Source organism: Natator depressus, chromosome 24 (assembly GCF_965152275.1).
Source record: "Natator depressus isolate rNatDep1 chromosome 24, rNatDep2.hap1, whole genome shotgun sequence".
NCBI lineage: Eukaryota > Metazoa > Chordata > Testudines > Cheloniidae > Natator > Natator depressus.
In genome coordinates, this window is record NC_134257.1 from 19,368,451 (window position 1) to 19,387,948 (window position 19,498).

Genomic DNA, 19,498 nt, shown 5'->3' on the forward strand with positions numbered 1-19,498 from the left:
CGGGCTCAGGAGAGCAGCTTCCCCAGCAGCACCCAGTCAGGCCAGGCAGTTAGAGGGCAGAGGGGAATTGCTCCAGAGCCAGATCGATGGTTACTGTCTCCGCAGGTGTGGAGGTCACCTTTGTGAAGACATACACGTAGTCTGCCAAAGGCAGGGAGATTCCAGGGGTAACGTCTTTTATAGATGTAGTAGCACACCCTTTGCCAGAAAATCTTGATATATCCAAAGCAGGAACACCTGGAGAAGAAGATGGACCCGAGGGAGGAAACGAGCCTGTTATGAGGCGGGGGCAGCTCTGGTTCCTTCTCTGCCCCCAGAACCTCTGTCTCCACCATCCAGCGGTTCCCGCCTCTGCCCCCCGGTCCCACCCGCCCGGTGCTCTCCCTGCTCTCGCTGTAACCGGCCACGGCAGGCCGGGCGTCTGGTCCCCTCTTGCCTCCCCCGCGCCCCTTTCTGCAGCTCCACAAGAGACTGAAGCTGGAGTTTGGAACCCAGCTGATCGCCCGGGGGCGGATCCTTCCCCAGCGCGCGGCCCCCCGGGGAACATGCCCGGCTCTCAGCGTCCCCGGCAGCCCCGACCGCTTGGTTCAGTTATTTTATAAACACCCCAAAGCACTGGGAGTCCTGGACACACACTGAGAACAGGAGCTTCCGCACTGAGCAATGGCTTAGCTCCACCTTAAACATACAGCGGGTGGGGTCTAGTGGTCAGAGCAGTGGGGGCTGCTGGGTTCCCTCCCCAGCTCGGAGAGGGGGCAGGGTCTAGTGAGTTAGAGCAGTGTGTGGGAGGGCTGGAATCAGGACTCCTGGGTTCTCTCTCCAGCCCTCACAGGAGACTGGGGGCTAGCGATTAGAGCAGGGGGGCTGGGAGCCAGGACTCCTGGGTTCTCTCCCCAGCTCTGCATCATTGACATAACAACCCTTCCCGTGGCAAGAGACGGTGTTGTCATAACTCCAGGAGCCGGGCAGCATCACTGAGATGGGGGAGCTGGTCTGGAAGGGAAAATTTCCCAATTCCTCTCTCCTTGCCCCCAGCCAAAAACCCCTCTTGGCCGCCCCCACCCTCCCAAAGCTTCAGCACAGCCCGAGGGTCTGGGAGACTCTAGGGGCCTGTCTACACTACAGCTTGGGTAGGTACAAGTTATGTCACTCCAGGGTGTGAATAAGCCACCTCCTTCAGCGGGTGTAAGTTACGCCACCCTAAGTGCCGGTGCCCACTTCCCGCTGCCATCCCCACTGCTGCTCGCGGAGGTGGTTTTATTATGCCGACCAGAGAGTTCTCGCCCGTCAGCACAGAGCGTCTTCACCGGATGCGGTACAATGGCACCGCGGTCGCCCTTCTAGTGTAGACTGGCCCTAGGTTTCACCAGCCCTTTGGGGAGTTCCCGAGGCGTGAGGTTCCCGGGGTCGCTCCCGCACTGTGGCCAGCTGGCAGCATTTACCTTTGGCTCGAAACCCAGCGAAATCAATGCAATAGTTCTCATCCCCTGTACAAGGGGTGATTTGGCTGTTGCATGAATCAGAGTTCAGATCAAAGCAGGTGGGGCACTGTAGCCCGTTCCCGGCGGTGTTCTCCTCGGGCACTGAGAACCGAGAGAGAGAGAGACATGGTCACAGGGTGGGTTAAACTTCGTTCAAATTGCAAGGCGTGCCCGCCGACCTGCACTGGTCAAGCATGCGAAGGCCCCACCCCAGCCTGAGAGCATTGCTCCGTCTGTCTATCACACGGCAACCTCTGAATCTGGCAGCCGATCAATTCCAGCATTTCCAGGTACTTTCTAGGCCAGGGGTTCTCAAACTGGGGGTTAGGACCCCTCAGGGGGTTGCGAGGTTATTACATGGGGGGTTGTGAGCTGTCAGCCTCAAACCCAAACCCCGCTTTGCATCCAACATTTATAATGGTGTTAAATATATTAAAAAGTGTTTTTAATTTATAAGAGGGGTCACACTCAGAGGCTTGCTGTGTGAAAGGGGTCACCAGTACAAAGGTTTGAGAACCACTGTTCTAGGAACTCAGGGCCACCTGAGTGGAAGAAATCGGAAACACCCTCCTGCCATCTGATCAGAGCGGCCACCTCTGCAACTGTCTCAGATCAAACACCTGTTTGATGGCCCCACTGACATCCCCAAGCCCCCATCTCCACTTTGCCCAGTGTACATGGTTACACCCGGAATGACTGATCTCTCAGACAAAGAGAGGGAGGACAGTGGGGGTGAGGGGGAATGGGGAAGGAGGGGTTTGGGAGTGGGGCATTGAACCCATGGCAAACCAGGGGCATTCCACAGGCTTTATGCAGATATGCTTATGACTATGACTATGACATAACTGTAATATGCTTTATGCAAAATACTTCACGTGATCGATCACTGGAAAAATTGTAATCTACTGAATTGGGTTTTCTCATTTGCATGCAGGTATCATCTTTGTAGATGGTTACGAACATGGAGTATAACCCTGTGTTATTAATGTAGCCCTGCTAAGTGAGGGCCCTGAAGGGTACTTAAGGAACTCGGTGGCCCATTGGTGAACAAACAATGACCTGTAAATGGACTTGTTTTTCCTGTAAGCCTGTGATGGGCCCTGCAAAAGCATGAGACTGTCTCTGGATTCCTGATGCTGGAATCCATCTTGGATGCTTTTTTTTCCCACAAGAGCAGAGGAGTAGTTTAAACTGAGCACAAAGGATTCCCGCCTTTCGCAAAACCTATATAAAGGCGGGAAGCCAAACAACAGAGGCGGCTGCCAGTCGTGAGCACACCCTTGCTTACCAGCCAAGACGTCTGTGAAAATGAACATGGGGAAAGGGCAGAGCCCAGACTGGGAGTGAGTCTAGTCTGTGAAAGTGATTATTAGAACAACTGTTAGGTAAGATATTACATGTAACAAGTTTCTTTAGTGTATTCAACTTAGCTTGCGTGTTTGTTTATTTTGCCTAGTAACCTACCTACCTACCTACCCAGCAAGCCTGGACCCTGGATCCGTGTTGTAGCAGGCTAGTGTATCTGGCTCAGCAAGACAGGGATCTGGGGGTACTGCCAGACTGCTGCCAAGCTGGCAGGGAAAACAGATTCAGGGGTGTCTCAGCACATCAGGTGACAGCACCAAGGGGGTCCCAGTGACCAAACTCATCGCTGTTTTAAAAAAGCCACACCCACCTCTTCTTCCTGGTTAGCTGGTCTGTCGCCGACCCTCCCATGGCGTCCCCCCCACCTCCGCTTGCTACCCCTTTTATCCCGACCCGGAGACTTTCAACAAGTCCGTCTCCTATTCCCATCCCAGCCTCCGAGCAGGTGCAGACACCTTTGCTATACCAGCAACCCCTCCTCCCTTTGTCCCTGCCCGCCCGGAGCAAGCTGCGCCCCTCGGGGCCGATATCCCAGCCGTGTGTGTTCTCCCCCCACATCTCTGTGACGCCGGCGATGTCCCAGCTCTGATCACTCACTCATTCAAAAGCTGAAAGCAACAGGAAATCCAATTGTTTGGGGAAATGGCCAAATGGGTGATTTGGAATTTTTCGCACAAGGACCAACGGGGATAAACTGGCCAGCGATGAACAGCCCCGAGTCTCTGAACTCAGTTTCCAGCCATCAGAAGAGGGAGGGCTTGGAGCAGCTTCCCACGGTAAGTGGGGGGCAAAGCCCCCGGCGAGTTTGAAGTGGAGGCTGATAGGCTCAGGGAGGTTTAGATTTGAGCCCATCCCGGCTGCTGCCCCCTCTCTCGCCTGCAGCCCTCGCCTGTCTGATTTCAAATAGGCCCAGACCGCTCCACCCCCTGGTTTGGAGACCCGCCAGCTACAGGTATTTCAATGGCATTCGAGTGAATGGACATTGGGGGCAAGAAAGGGGAGAAATGGTCACAAATACAATTGTGTCGGGGCTTTTCCAAATGAACCATTCGACTGTGACAATGGGTGGGGGGACGTAAGGTTTGCTGGGGTGTGAATCGACCCTGCGCCAGCCTGCCACAGCCTAGCTGCCACGTGCACCCCGCTGACGCACGTGAACCCTTCGTTAATGTGCTTTGAGCTAGTGCCCTTCCAACAAGCCATGAAACGGCACCATAAAAACAGATCCCTACGTACCTGCCAGTACAGCCGAGTTACAGTCGTCTGTGCTGCACTGTGCGATGTTGACCCGGATATACTTGCCATTCCCAAGAGTGACAGTGACGGGGCCTTTTATGAAAGCAGTGAAGCCATCTAGACAGCCTTTGAAGACGCTTGTGGACTTTGCCCCGTCTGCTGTAGCTAAAAAAACAAACAGAACTGAGAGGCTGGGAGGGGAACCTCGAGGCGGAGCAGGGAGGTTATTTTACCTCCGAGTTTGGCTCTGGGGTGACGTTGCTGGGAGCCCGTGCCCAGTTCTGGCACCCACCATTCCAGAAAGAGTTTGCACACTTGGGGAGGGGTCAGAGAAGAGCCATGAGGATGATTAAAGGGCTAGAAAACCTGCATTAGAGCGAGAGGTGCCAGGAGCTCCATCCATGTAGCTGAACACAGAGCAGATTCAGGGGTGACGTGATCCCCGTCTGCCAGAACCCACCCGGGAACAAACATTTACTAACGGGCTCCTCAGTTGGGCGGTGGAAGGTCGGACGCCATCCAGTGGCTGGGAGTTGGAGCCAGACAGACTCAGACTGGAAATAAGGCGAATATCTCACAGGGAGGGTGATTAACCACTGGGACAATCTCCCAAGGGCCGTGGTGATTCTTCTTCAGTGACAATTTGTAAAGCCAGATGGGTTGCTCTTCTCTCACCTCTGCTCTTGGGGCTATCTGTGAACCCGAGTTAGCCACGCCCTGGTCTCAGCATCTGCACTGCTAAGCCTCCCGGGGGTTCGATCCACCCGGACACCACCAGGCCGGTGCTGCACTAACCCCGGGGCAGCGTTAGGCCTTTTGCAGGCATGTCCCATGGTTGTTAGCACTGCCCTGAGCTGTGCAATTCTCTGCCCTGAGTCTCTGTGACGGCGTCTCTGCTTGAGAGCCAGGTAGAGACGAAGCCGGCTGCAGGGAAAGTGGAGTTTAAAACGTCCCCAAGGGGTTGATAAACCGGAAGGTGATTTTGGTGCAGCAGAAGTGACTAGGCAGGAGGGCAGGAAAACATGGCCCCCAAGGAATTATGGGAAGGCATTGGAGGACTATTGGCAACTGTGTGAAATAAGCTAGTTTACAGCTGTGTCCCCACTGCAAAGTTAAAGTGGAACCCGGGTCTAAGCTACACCTTGAAATGCACAGCCAGCCTGAGCTCACAGCTCATGTCCACTCAGGTTAAACGGTCTGTGTGTGGTTAATAGGGACGGTGGCGGGGGTTAGAGCTAAACCCCGGGTCATGGTCCACGTTAACTGCAGTGAAGCCATACCCTGAGTGGGTGGAAGTTTTAATAAGCCCATTTGTGACTGTGCTGGGAAAATTTCCTGACTGTGGTCAGAAGGGTGTGGGGGGGGGGGGGATAGATAGATAGATCACATTAAAGCTGATTTGTGCTATGCATCCTTCTTACAGGGTAAATGAAAGGAAACATTAAATCTCTTTAATTCAAAGGAACGATGAACAAAACTAGGTCTGTAACTAAGGTTTTCAATTTCAAATGGGCAAACACTGAGAAGGGAACTAGTGAAATCTGCTGGCCTGATCCCAGGGAGTTGAAAATGGAGAAGGTTTGGAATCTCTTGAAGTCAAACAGGCAGAAACTATCTTGAATTTGCATCCCAAGCAAGGAGAAAAATCTTGTCAGGCCGGGCTCCAGCAGGTGACTAAGAGGTTCAGAGAGGATTCTGGGAGCCCGGTAGCGTACAAGGGGTCTCACTGAAAATTTCCTTTTTTTAACATAATTCAGAACGTGCATTTCCACCCAAAGCAGCTTCGCTTGCTGCAGCGCAGCCGTCCATTGTGGAGCTGAAAACGTAGTGAATAAAAATCCATAACTAAAGCCCAAGGGGTGAGATCCAGTTGTCACGGAGTGTGGGGGAGTCCAGGCCCTGCACCCCTCTTCCTGGGATTCACTGAGACTCCCAGCCAGCCAGTAAAACCGAAGGTTTATTGGACAACAGGAACACAGTCCAAAACAGAGCTTGTGGGTACACCCAGGACCCCTCAGTGAAGTCCTTCTGGGGGAGCAGGGAGCTTAGACCCCAGCCCTGGGGTTCCCTGTGTTCCTCCACCCAGCCCCAAACTGAAACTAAACCCACCGAGCAGGTTCCCTGCTGCAGCCTCCATCCACATTCCTGGGCAGAGGTGTTACCTCCCCCTCCCCCTCCTGGCTCAGGTGACAGGCTCTCAGGTCTCCCGTCCCCAGGGCACATTCCCAGGTCAACACTCCCCCCTCCCTGCTGCGTCACATCGTCACAATCCTGGCCCCACTGAAGTCAATGGGAGATCTGCAACTGGCTCCAAGGGGCAGGATTTCAGACCGCCCAGTCTTCCGGTCACAACACTGTAATGTTGCCTGAACAAATCAAGCGTCGAGCCCGGACTGAGTGTTCTGTGCCGGGTGAATGTGCTTTGTGGATGGATTGTGCTGGGGGTGGCCTTAGCGATGAGGATGTGTCAGACTGTGGGGTAGGATGTGCGTGGATTGACGGCAATGTCACCTACCCAGGGTATTTTCTTCTGCCGCCGTAACGCAGCCGCCTTTAGCCGTGTCTACTGTGCAGGTCCCTGCTGGAGACTGGCAGGAGTCTGCTGAGCCGAAGCACGCTTGGCATGTCGCTGTTTGTGCTGGAGAAAGAAGAACACGTGTTTCCTTTTTACTGTGGCGTAACAGTGTCACTCTGACACGTCCCTTAGCCCCAAGTCTTCCCCCTCTGCTCCAAACAAGCCGAGGGGTTAACGGACCCAGTTTTCTCTGGGACACTCGGCAGTTGCACAATTTCAGCCGCCCTGGGCCAGTGGTACCCAGGGGGTCAGCACGGGGACAGGTGAAGGGGATGGTGCTCTTCCCAAGCTCCGCCCACAAATTCAGCTCCGCCCACCCAAGATCTCATTCCTGTTTTAAAGGTATTCACAGTACCGGAGAATCGCTCACTTCTCAGCGTGCGTTGCCTGAATCCATTGCACCACCCAGGGCTCCTTGCAGCCCCCCATTGCCCTCACAAATTCGAGTTCCCCTCCCATCTCCTTCTATAGCAGGGTCGCCAGGCTCAGACCCCCATCCCCTACCTAATGCCAGGGGCTCTGTGTACCCTCCATTCCCCTGCCCCGTACCAAGGTCTCCTATTCTCTCCCCATGCCAGGGGTTCCGTGTGCCCCCCCAGTCCCATCCCCCATACCAGGGTCCTCCATTCTCCCCCATGCCAGGGGTTCTGTGTGCCCTCCTCCCCTCCCGCCCCCCATCATCCGTCTTTCTGCCTGGGAGATCAGCCACTCAGGGTGTAACATGTTAAGCTCCATGGGGACACTGGGCAGACCTGGGCTGGGGGGTGTTGATGGGCTGGAAGGTGTCAATGGCCCCATCAACCGGTTCTTTGATCTACACACAGCTACAGAGGGGGTTGAAGCTCTGGCTGGGCTGGCCAGACTCCAACAGCTCTGTGTGTCCCTGATTACCCTCTTCCGGTTTTCTGATTCCGTCTCCCACCCCCCAAAATCAATAGGGTTCTGCCCAGTGATGTCTAGAACATCCCCTGCAATTTAGGAGTTGATGGAACGCAGCATTCAAAAGTTACTTCATTGCACAGAAATAGGGAAATGCCATTGAGGTGAGTGCGGCCAGGTTGTCTGGGCTGCCAGCCGGCCAGCAGAGGGGTCTGACGGAAAGGTTTGGGGTGCAGAAGCCAGCTGTCTTGGCCCTTAGCTTCGCAGGGATTGCTCCCCTTTGGGAAGGCTCTGTGATGGGCTGGCCCCCAGGACTACAGCCAGTTACAGGCCCTAGGCTTAAGTTAAAGCCAACTTTGCCCACATCTCTGGATCATTTGCAGTATGTGGGGGATGGCAAGGATGGAAATTGCCAGGAAAAAACTGTGTTAAACAGCACAAAGGGACGTTCATTGTCTCTTGTTCCCCAAATTACCGTTGATACAAGTCATATTAACCACAGCGCATGGACCTCTTGGGGACATGTAAGTGGAGAATCTCTGCCCTTCAGTCCTTATGTGCAGCGCCCTGCACACGAGCTGTGTAAGTGCAGCATCTTCACAACTTTTCTTTTAGAGAGTCTAAGAGTTTCAGGCTCTGATGCTGATCTAGTCTGAGCTCCGGCCTAGCCCAAGGCAGAAAACCTCACCCAGCCCTTCCTCCATGCAGCCCATATCTGATGGTCGAGCTAGAGCCAATCTTCCAGAAGGACGTCCAATCCCAATGTACAGAGACCAAGAGATGGAGAATCCCCACCCCCACCCCCACCCCCACCCCTCCTTGAGAAGCTGGTGCCAGGATTAATTCCACCTTGGACTGATCTAAATTCAACTCCCACCATTGGATCTCATGCTGCCTCTGTTTGCTCGGTTGGAGAGCCCTCTGCTACAGGAAATTGTAGGCCTGATTCCAGGTTACACTCAGTCCCCTATTGTGTAATTTACCCCTCTATTAATTCCCCTTTATGCTGCCAAAGCAGTGCAGAGGGGCCATCGTGGGAATAAGAATTCAGGGCAGTGTCCAGTCACGGTGTCCCTCAGGTCCATGCCCAATAGATGGGTTGCTATGGCTGCGGCACTTGGGGAATTCACACCCTGAGCACTGCAGTGTGACCAATCTAACCCCTGGGAGAGATGGAGGTCGATGGGTGAATGCTTCCCTCAATTCGGCTGCCGTCGCTCGGGGAGGGGAGTTCCTAGAGGGATGGAAAACCCCGTCCATTGGGACACGAGGCATCTTCACTACGGGGCTCTGCTGGCCCAGCCACAGCTCTGTGGCTAAGCCACGACAGCAGCCGTAGTGTAGACAGGGCCCTGTACCCCACACAGAGCTAATCCCCCCTCCCTGCACATGCTGGATGTTCCCCTGACTGGGGATCCATGGGGGGTAAAGTGTCCAAGTCCAGGCGGGTTTCAATGGCCACAGCAGTGGGTGACTCACCTTGTGCACTCCTAGCTAGGAGAGCAGGGAGAAGGCAGAGAAGGAAGGAAACCATCCTGGTGCTGGCAGGCCCACGGGGCTGGGCTCGGAGCCGAACGGGGCCTTCTCACGGCTGACACAGCGAGCTCTGCCGGGGGGAGGAGGAGAGAGTCAAGAGCGAAATGAGGATGGAAAAGGACTTAGAGCCGAGATTCAGGGGGGGAAAGCACCAGGCAACAGAGATGCACAAATAACCGATTTTTTGGTTCACTGGCAGTTCTCAAAGATCTGGGGGTGGGGGGATCTTTTTTGGTGGGCCCAAAATTCTCATCTAACTAAAAAGCCAGGAAAAAATGGTTTTGTTTCATTTTCAAATATTTCAAAATATTTTTAAATTGGTTTTAAAATAAAAATTGCTGTCAATTTTGAAATGAAAAGACACAAATCAAAACATTTAATTCTGGAACTGTCCAGACAAAACGTTTCCTTTTTTCAGAATTTGTTTTTCTAGAATTTTTTCCAGCTGAAGAAATGCAGAGAAATCGACACAAATTCGTGAAACGTTTCAGTCTCCCCAAACCTGCATTTTTCAGTGGAGAAAAGTTTCGGTTGGAAAATTTCTCCCAGCTCCCGCATGGCCCAGACACGCCTCGCCGTAGCAGAGCGGGGGCTCCGGGACACCGGAGAAGGGCGCTCTGCGGAGCAATCCTCGTCATAGTCATGGCTCCGGACGGAATCGTGGTGACCGGCAAAGCGCAGATGTCAGATGGAGCCAGTGACAGTCACGGGGACATGACCTGCCCCTGCCTCTCATCCTGTTACACCAAATCGCTTCAATGTGGAAGGAAACAGTTAAACAGCAAGTCAGCCGCAGCCTGTGTGCTTATTGCCAGACGGCCAGGGCCCCAGCAAGCCTATGGGTCCATTGACTTCAACAGTTACACTGGTGTAAACCGGCTGGGATCTGCCCTATTGACTCCAATGGAGCTGTGGCCGATTGACCCCAGCTGGGGATCGGGCCCAGTTTTCACTCCCTCCTCCGTATTTGCTCCAGGTCTGCACCATCCCTTCTGACATGGGGCGACTGGCACGGCCTGTGGGGCGCCAGGGTCAGAGCATCCTGCCGATCTGCAGAGGGGCCCTACAGTGTTTCCACATTATCTCCACCCCCTTGGGCGGCCCAACGGCTTCTTCACTTTCCTCTTCTGCAGCGAGCTGAGGTGTCCATTGATCCTCCTACGGGGACGCTCCGGTCCCTTCCCTGGATCAGCCCGGTTCAGTTAGAACCTGTCAGGTCTCGGAGGCTTCAGACCCCGGCCCTGCCCATGTGCGTTACTTTGCATTGACCAAAACTCAGCTTCATCTGCCATCGCGTTGTCCGTTGACCCAACTCTGTTCGAGCTCCCTCAAGTTCCCGACTAACCTCAATACGTTGCCTTCTCTGCAGATTTCACCACCTCCTCGCTCACCCCCCGTCAGATCATCTGAGTACCGTGAACGCTGGGTCTAGCACAGAGCCTGGAGGCCTCCACTTTTAAGCTTTTGCCATCACACAAAATTCCCTTGAATTCCGGCTCTGTTTTCTAGAGACACCAGGTGGGGGGAAGAGACGAGCTTCCGAGCGACACCGAGCTCTGCTGCGGGTCAGCGGAGCTCGAGAGCTCGTGTCTCTCCCCAGCAGAAGCTGGTCCAATAAAAACTTTTCCCTCCCCCACCTTGTCTCTCTAATATCCCGGGACCCGAATGGCTACAACAACGCTGCAAACTCCTGTTTTCTGGCTGTTGACTTGTTTCTGCTCCAAGACAGTTCCTTGCCTACCACCCCAGGACGGCTTCGATTCCTTCCTGCCCTATGACAGGTTTCAGAGTGACAGCCGTGTTAGTCTGTATTCGCAAAAAGAAAAGGAGGACTTGTGGCACCTTAGAGACTAACCAATTTATTTGAGCATAAGCTTTCGTGAGCTACAGCTCACTTCATTGGATGCATCTGATGAAGTGAGCTGTAGCTCACGAAAGCTTATGCTCAAATAAATTGGTTTGTCTCTAAGGTGCCACAAGTCCTCCTTTTCTTTTTACTGCCCTATGGCGAGGGACTGTGCTGAAGTCTTTTTGACAGTCCAAATCAAGTACATCAACTGGCTCTTCTCTGCTCCCTGAACCTGGGACGTTCAAAGCATCTGAACGGAGTCCGAAGCGTGACTCCTGGGGAGTGTAAGCAGATGCTGGCCCCCTCGCGGCCATTTTTGCCTTTCAAAAGTTCCCTATTTCATTCACACACAATTCCATGAGTGGGGCTTCTTTTCCTTTGGAAAACTTGACCCGCTTTATCCCTGGAGCATGCATTTGAAATATATCTCCATCCTTTACACTCTTTCAGCAGAACATCAGTGATTACAAGCAATAATTTAACACACCTTAAAAACTCTTACCTTCAGCCGCACAACGGTTCCGTTCACCTCCAAGTTCTCTGTAGTATCAAAGAGATGCACTAACCTGTCTGGCACGGCCCCTTTCCTCTCTATATAGTCCAAAAATGCAACCAGATTAATCTAGAAACTGGGAGTAACCGTGAATGATTGACTGAAATGTAATAAATTGCACGACCCCTATACCTGGGCACTCCCTCTTTAAATACAATTCAGACTGACCCTTTCTCAATTCAGCAGCTGTTGTTTTATTGAACTTGTCCCATACAGTCTGCTGGTTTGTGTAACAGAGATAAGAGGTGGTACTCAGCTTAGTCACAAGGGTAGAGGTGTGACCATTTGCATATCAGAGGTGTTTATCCAGATCCTGAGGTGCTGTAAATGATAGAGGAACCGGAAAATTCACAGCAGCTGGGATCTGGCTCCACTGATTCCATTGAAGCAACGGCCAATTGACACCAAATGGGGGTGGGGTGAGATTGTCAGAATGAAGCTAAGGACGGCCATGGAGTTGGCTCCATGAGGACGGCTCTCCTTCCACTCCCAGAACAGGTTGTTAAATTCCTTCTCATTAAATTGAGCGTAAGCAGAGTCAGGATGAGCTCTACCCTGACATTTGGTGGCGAGTCATGGTGGGTTGTGGAAAAGAGCTTCAGCGGCTGATCTCATTTGCATAGGCACACCCACCCTGCCTAGATGGTCACTTTGGCTGCTGTAGGAGCCCCAGTTTCTCTGGGGCCAGGAGTAAACTGTTATTATCCTGATTATGTGACCCAAGGACAGCAGAACTGTACTTGGCCTTTTGTTATGATGAAGGGACTCGCCATCAACTAAAAGAAAAGGAGTATATGTGGCACCTTAGAGACTAACCAATTTATTTGAGAATGAGCTTTTGTGAGGTACAGTTTGTTTCATTGGATGCATACTGTGGAAAGTGTAGAAGATCTTATATACACACAAAGCATGAAAAAATACCTCCTCCCTCCCTGCTCTCCTGCTGGTAATAGCTTATCTAAAGTGATCACTTTAGATAAGCTATTATCAGCAGGAGAGCGGGGTGGGAGGAGGTATTTTTTCATGCTTTTTGTGTATATAATAAGCTCTTCTACACTTTCCAGAGTATGCATCCGAGGAAGTGAGCTGTAGCTCACGAAAGCTCATGCTCAAATAAATTGGTTAGTCTCTAAGGTGCCACAAGTTCTCCTTTTCTTTTTGCGAATACAGACTAACATGGCTGTTACTCTGAAACCTGCCATCAACTAAGTAGCACTCGCTAGTCAAGGGACATGGGTTCCAAAACTCAGTAGATAGGGGAAGGAAGGGATCACTTTAGGCCAGTAGGGCACCACCACCCCCCCGGAGTCGAAATCACTGAGTAGTGTGTTAAATAGTAGGGGGCCTGAAGATATATTGGTGAGTGACTCGCAGGATGGCTACCTGGGAAGAGCAGCTGGTGGAGTGGCTCGCTGGATGACTACCGGAGAGGAGCGGCTGGCGGTGAAGGCTGCAGCAGAGACCCACAGAAAAGCATTGATGCATTTGGGCTGTTGGAGCATGTAAGGTGCCCCTTTACTCCCCCCACCCCTCCATTTCCACACAGGCTGGGGGTGTTAAAACTCTGCAGGTGAACTTTTGAACTCTGGGCTCACCAAGGACAGAGACTGAGACTTTTGGGTTGCTGGACTTTGGGGTTGTTGGACTTTTGGGACTTTGGGGACTTTTGGGTTGCTGGACTCAAGAACCAAAGGGAAAGGGACATGGCCCAATTTGCTTGGGGTGGGTTTTTGCTCATGGGTTGTGTTATGAATCCTGTGGGTGGTGTTTCCCCCAACATAATGCCACATTGTTTCTCTCTGTTGTTAAAAGGCTTTTGCTACACTCAGACTCTGTGCTTGCGAGAGGAGAAGTATTGCCTCTTAGAGGGGGGTGGTATTGCCCAGGGCGGGTATATATTTGTCCCCGGTCACTCAGTGGGGGCTCGAGCCGGTTTTGCATTGTGTTATTGGAATGGAACCCCTAGATACTGAACCCGGCCCTTGTTGCTGCCAACTCTGAAGGGCAGAAGGGTTACATGTGTTAATATTCATTTGGTGACAGATTTTCTTATCTGCCCCATACCAGGGCGTTGCGTCAAACTGGATCCCAAGAGCACAACCTTGCACCCGGCTGGGGGAATACATGATACAGTTTTGTGGTGACCTAGAATCCTATTTTCGACGTCTCCGACTCAAGGAATATTTCCAAAATACCTCTGAACAACATAATGATCCACAGAGGCCTGCCTACCAACATTACAGAAAGAAGGATTCTAGGTGGACTCCTCCTGAAGGTCGAAACAGCAGACTGGACTTCTACATAGAGTGCTTCCGCCGACGTGCACGGGCTGAAATTGTGGAAAAGCAGCATCACTTGCCCCATAACCTCAGCCGTGCAGAACACAATGCCATCCACAGCCTCAGAAACAACTCTGACATCATAATCAAAAAGGCTGACAAAGGAGGTGCTGTTGTCATCATGAATAGGTCGGAATATGAACAAGAGGCTGCTCGGCAGCTCTCCAACACCACTTTCTACAAGCCATTACCCTCTGATCCCACTGAGAATTACCAAAAGAAACTACAGCATTTGCTCAAGAAACTTCCTGAAAAAGCACAAGATCAAATCCGCACAGACACACCCCTGGAACCCCGACCTGGGATATTCTATCTACTACCCAAGATCCATAAACCTGGAAATCCTGGGCGCCCCATCATCTCAGGCATTGGCACCCTGACAGCAGGATTGTCCGGGTATGTAGACTCCCTCCTCAGGCCCTACGCTACCAGCACTCCCAGCTACCTTCGAGACACCACTGACTTCCTGAGGAAACTACAATCCATTGGTGATCTTCCTGATAACACCATCCTGGCCACTATGGATGGAGAAACCCTCTACACCAACATTCCACACAAAGATGGACTACAAGCCATCAGGAACACTATCCCCGATAATGTCACGGCTAACCTGGTGGCTGAACTTTGTGACTTTTTCCTTACCCATAACTATTTTACATTTGGGGACAATGTATACCTTCAGATCAGCGGCACTGCTATGGGTACCCGCATGGCCCCACAGTATGCCAACATTTTTATGGCTGATTTAGAACAACGCTTCCTCAGCTCTCGTCCCCTAACGCCCCTACTTTACTTGCGCTATATTGATGACATCTTCATCATCTGGACCCATGGAAAAGAAGCCCTTGAGGAATTCCACCATGATTTCAACAATTTCCATCCCACCATCAACCTCAGCCTGGTCCAGTCCACACAAGAGATCCACTTCCTGGACACTACAGTGCTAATAAACGATGGTCACATCAACACCACCCTATACCGGAAACCTACTGACCGCTATTCCTACCTACATGCCTCCAGCTTTCACCCTGACCACACCACACGATCCATCGTCTACAGCCAAGCTCTGCGATACAACCGCATTTGCTCCAACCCCTCAGACAGAGACAAACACCTACAAGATCTCTATCAAGCATTCTTACAACTACAATACGCACCTGCGGAAGTGAAGAAACAGATTGATAGAGCCAGAAGAGTTCCCAGAAGTCACCTACTACAGGACAGGCCTAACAAAGAAAATAACAGAACGCCACTAGCCGTCACCTTCAGCCCCCAACTAAAACCCCTCCAACGCATTATTAAGGATCTACAACCTATCCTGAAGGATGACCCAACACTCTCACAAATCTTGGGAGACAGGCCAGTCCTTGCCTACAGACAGCCCCCCATCCTGAAGCGAATACTCACCAACAACCACATACCACACAACAGAACCACTAACCCAGGAACCTATCCTTGCAACAAAGCCCGTTGCCAACTGTGCCCACATATCTATTCAGGGAACACCATCACAGGGCCTAACAACATCAGCCACACTATCAGAGGCTCGTTCACCTGCAGATCTACTAATGTGATATATGCCATCATGTGCCAGCAATGCCCCTCTGCCATGTACATTGGTCAAACTGGACAGTCTCTACGTAAAAGAATAAATGGACACAAATCAGATGTTAAGAATTATAACATTCATAAACCAGTCGGAGAACACTTCAATCTCTCTGGTCACGCAATCACAGACATGAGGGTCGCTATCTTAAAGCAAAAAAACTTCAAATCCAGACTCCAGCGAGAAACTGCTGAATTGGAATTCATTTGCAAATTGGATACTATTAATTTGGGCTTGAATAGAGACTGGGAGTGGTTAAGTCATTATGCAAGGTAGCCTATCTCCCCTTGTTTTTTTTTTTTTCCTACAAACCCCCCCCCCCCCCCAAGACGTTCTGGTTAAACTTGGATTATTGCTGTGCACATTGTAAGATGAGCTATTGCCAGCAGGAGAGTGAGTTTGTGTGTGTGGTTTTTGGAGGGGGGTGCGTGTGTGTGTGTGTGGGGGGGGTGGCGGTGGTGAGAAAACCTGGATTAGTGCTGGAAATGACCCACCTTGATTATCATGCGCATTATAAAGAGAGGTTTCAAAGAGGGATGGGCTATTACCAGCAGGAGAGTGAGTTTGTATGTGTGTCTGTGGGGGGGCGGGGGGAAGGGTGAGAACCTGGATTTGTGCTGGAAATGGCCCTCCCTTGATGATCACTTTAGATAAGCTGTTACCAGCAGGAGAGTGGGGTGGGAGGAAGTTTTGTTTCATGGTCTCTGTGTGTATATAATGTCTTCTGCAGTTTCCACGATATGCTATGCATCCGATGAAGTGAGCTGTAGCTCACGAAAGCTCATGCTCAAATAAACTGGTTAGTCTCTAAGGTGCCACAAGTCCTCCTTTTCTTTGTTCTTTTTACGAATACAGACTAACACGGCTGTTACTCTGAAACCTGAGAGGAGAAGAGCGTTTCAGCCTTGGTTGCTTTACAGGCCAGCTTTGCTCCCTGAGGTTGTCGAGATGGGTAGGGGGCTTCCAGACGGAATCCAGGTGTTAGGATCTCCAGGAGTTGAGAGAGAGAGAGAGAGAGAGAGAGGGGGGGGGGGGGGGTGGTTGGAGATCGGCTGATGAACAGTGTGATGGAAAAGCTGGGGATTATTTACAAACACATATGAAGTCATGGCTCAGATTCAGCTAGGAGGTGGTGGTCTGGTAGCGTCACCTCATCAAACTTGCAGCCTTGTTCTCTGGAATCTCGGCTGTCATTGAACACACACGCGTAAGGCCGGGTCTACACCAGAAACTTTTGCTGGCACAGCTATGCAGGTCAGGGCGCGTGACCTCCTGGGACATCGCTGTGCTGCCTAAAGCCCATAGGGGCAGTTATACCAGCCAGAAAACCCCTCTTGCCCGGAGAGCTTATTTCAGCCTCCTACTGACGTTGTCCCACAGTGTGTAATTGAAACATCCATTGGAGCAAGAGCCTGAGTCTCCCAGGTCCAGTCCTTCTCTCTCTTGTGCGCTTGTTTGCTGGGGCCCAATAAACAGGGGGACTCTCACATAGGAGCAGGGAGGGGATTTTCCCTCTGGCTTTGGCCCTGGGGCGACACTGCTGGGATCCAGTGTCCAGTTCTGGGGCCCACAGTTCAAGGGGGAGGTTGGCTGATTGCAGAAGAGCTGCAAGAATGACAAAAGAATTAGAAAACCTGCTTCATAGTGACAGACTCCAGCAGCTCGATCCACTGAGCTGAACACAGAGAAGGTCCAGGGGTGACCTGATTCCAGCCTGTCAGTGCCTACACGGCGGGGTACCAATATTTATTAACAGGCTCCTCAGTCCAGCAAAGGAAGGTCTGACGCGATCCCATGGCTGGAAGCTGGAGCTGGACAAACTCAGACTGGAAATAAGGCGCACATGTCTACCAGGGAGGGGAATTACCCGATGGAACAGTTTCCGAAGGGTCCTGCTGGGTTCTCCGTCAGTGGCCGTTTTCACGGCAAGCCTGGGTGCTTTTGCTGAGAGACCTGCTCTCGGAATCCTGTGAGGGGCGTTCTCTGGCCTGTGACACAGGAGGTTGGACGTGATGGCCCCAGTGGGTCCCGTCGGGCCTGGTAATCTGTGACTATTTACATATTTTATCCCAAGTGGAAGAGCTGGAAAAGGAGAGATTGAGAGAGACCCCTGCCTGGAAGGACCTATAGCCTGGGGGTCAGGCCGTGCCCCTGGAAGGGATGGCCAGGTAGAGGAAAGCATCACACTAGCCTCTTCCACAGTCAGGATGAGTGCTCTAACCACTAGGCTGCTGGATAACACGAGGCTTCCTCCTCCGGACATACTGTGGGGGGGTCAGCATGCTCTGAGACACCTGCTGGACTGGGGCCTGCAGGTAAGGGGGGTTGCAGCAGCTCGGGCTGATTCTCTCCCCTTAGCTCTGCCCTGACCTTGTTACTATACCAGAGGATTTCTGTATGCTTTTTAATTTTATATAGTTTAAAGATCCCAAAGTAATGTTAATTAGAAGGCCTTTCCTTTTTCCTTTCTCTGTGAGCGGTTTGCAAGGCCAAACTGCTCAGCACATCCTGGGACAGAGTCTGTTCTCAGAAGAGATAAGACTTTGCAAAAACAACTGTTCCTCGGAACAGCACACAGAGAATCCCACTCTTCTCCCGTTCTTTATCTTGTTTGTTATGTTAAGCAGTTTCCTTACACCCTAAGAGTTGTTAAAGTCAGAAGAGATATGTGTCCAAATCAAGCTGGAGAATGCATGTGAATGGATGTTGTGTGTAAATAGAAGATGAATGGTTAGGAGTTTCAGCCTAAGAGTTACCACTTCAGTATCGATTGGCCGAAGAATGCGCTAAGTGGAGCTAACCGGATGACCCCCGGAGGGCAGACTGGAACCCACCCAACAGCCTCAAGGATGGGAGACCCAAAGAACAAGATAACATCTGGCAGCACGGAGCCGTCAGCGATGTGCCACCTGCTGATGGATTCAGCAACAGCATGATGAAGCCACCTCCATAGACTGGCATAGGAATAAAACTCCGATAAAAACAGACCCTAAAGACGAAGGACTTTGAGTCTAGTTCTACAACCACCCTCCAGGAGCATCGGATGCGCATCTGACAAAGACTCCGCTCCACCCTCAAGCCCAGGTTACCTGGCCAGTAACTTGGGGTGAGCAACCTCTAGGCTGGTAACTATAACTCCAACTTTGCAGAACTTTTATGTGTATGTGTGTGGTGTTAGGATATAGATATTCAGGCCTGTCTGTAAAGGCCTAGACTCCAAGAATTTAGGTGTATTCTTATCACTTCGCTAGTTCTAGAGGTATAAAAGAAAGAATCAAAATCCCTGGCTGCCGGTGTAAGGGCTTCTCTTCCTGTGACAGCCTGAGGCCCTGTGCTTAGGCTAAGGCCGCTGGCCAAGCAGCAGGGGCAGCCCCAAGCTGGGAAGCGACCGGTCACCTCCTCACATCCCAAACTAGTCACCCTGGAAGAAGGTGCCATGGGGCTGTTAGGATACAATCCTGTCCTGATAGTGCCGATCACCTCCAGAGAAAGGGAAGTGCCTAGAAAGTGTAAAAGGAAACTTAGTTTGAGAGCATCCTGCCTGGCAAGAACTCACTTCTCAAGAGCTGGGATGTGAAATCCTCATTTCTGTGTTGTTCTGTCACTGTAGTCCCCATTTCCCCATTGTTTGTCTGTATCATCTCGGTCTGGTTCTGTGATTGTTCCTGTCTGCTGTATAATTAATTTTGCTGGGTGTGAACTAATTAAGGTGGTGGGATATAATTGGTTACATAATCATGTTACAATATGCTAGGATTGGTTCATGAAATTTCAAGAAAATGATTGGTTCAGGTAGAGCTAAGCAGAACTCAGGTTTTACGATATAGTCTGCAGTCAATCAGGAAGTGGGGGGTGGGTGTGGGGGGGGATGGGAACAGGGAATGGGGGTGGGGGAATGGGAATCATGTTTTGCTAAGCGGGGGGGACGGGAACAGGGCCACAGGTGAAAGGCTCTGTGGTGTCAGAGCCGGGAAGGGGGACACTAAGGAAGGAAACGGGAATCGTGCTTGCTGGAAGTTCACCCCAATAAACATCGAATTGTTTGCACCTTTGGACTTCGGGTATGGTTGCTTCCTGTT

General features: G+C 51.6%; 1 long non-coding RNA gene across 1 annotated transcript in view; it reads right to left on the bottom strand.

The window, feature by feature from the left end:
- Window positions 1-1,468: 1,468 nt before the first annotated feature.
- Window positions 1,469-19,498, bottom strand: part of LOC141977103 (uncharacterized) — a 42,352-nt gene continuing 24,322 nt past the window's right edge. The window contains exons 2-3 of the long non-coding RNA XR_012636172.1: window positions 4,083-4,247; window positions 1,469-1,583 (exon numbers count right to left, since the gene is read on the bottom strand). This is a non-coding gene — a long non-coding RNA (uncharacterized LOC141977103). The remainder of the gene's footprint in view (window positions 1,584-4,082; window positions 4,248-19,498) is intronic.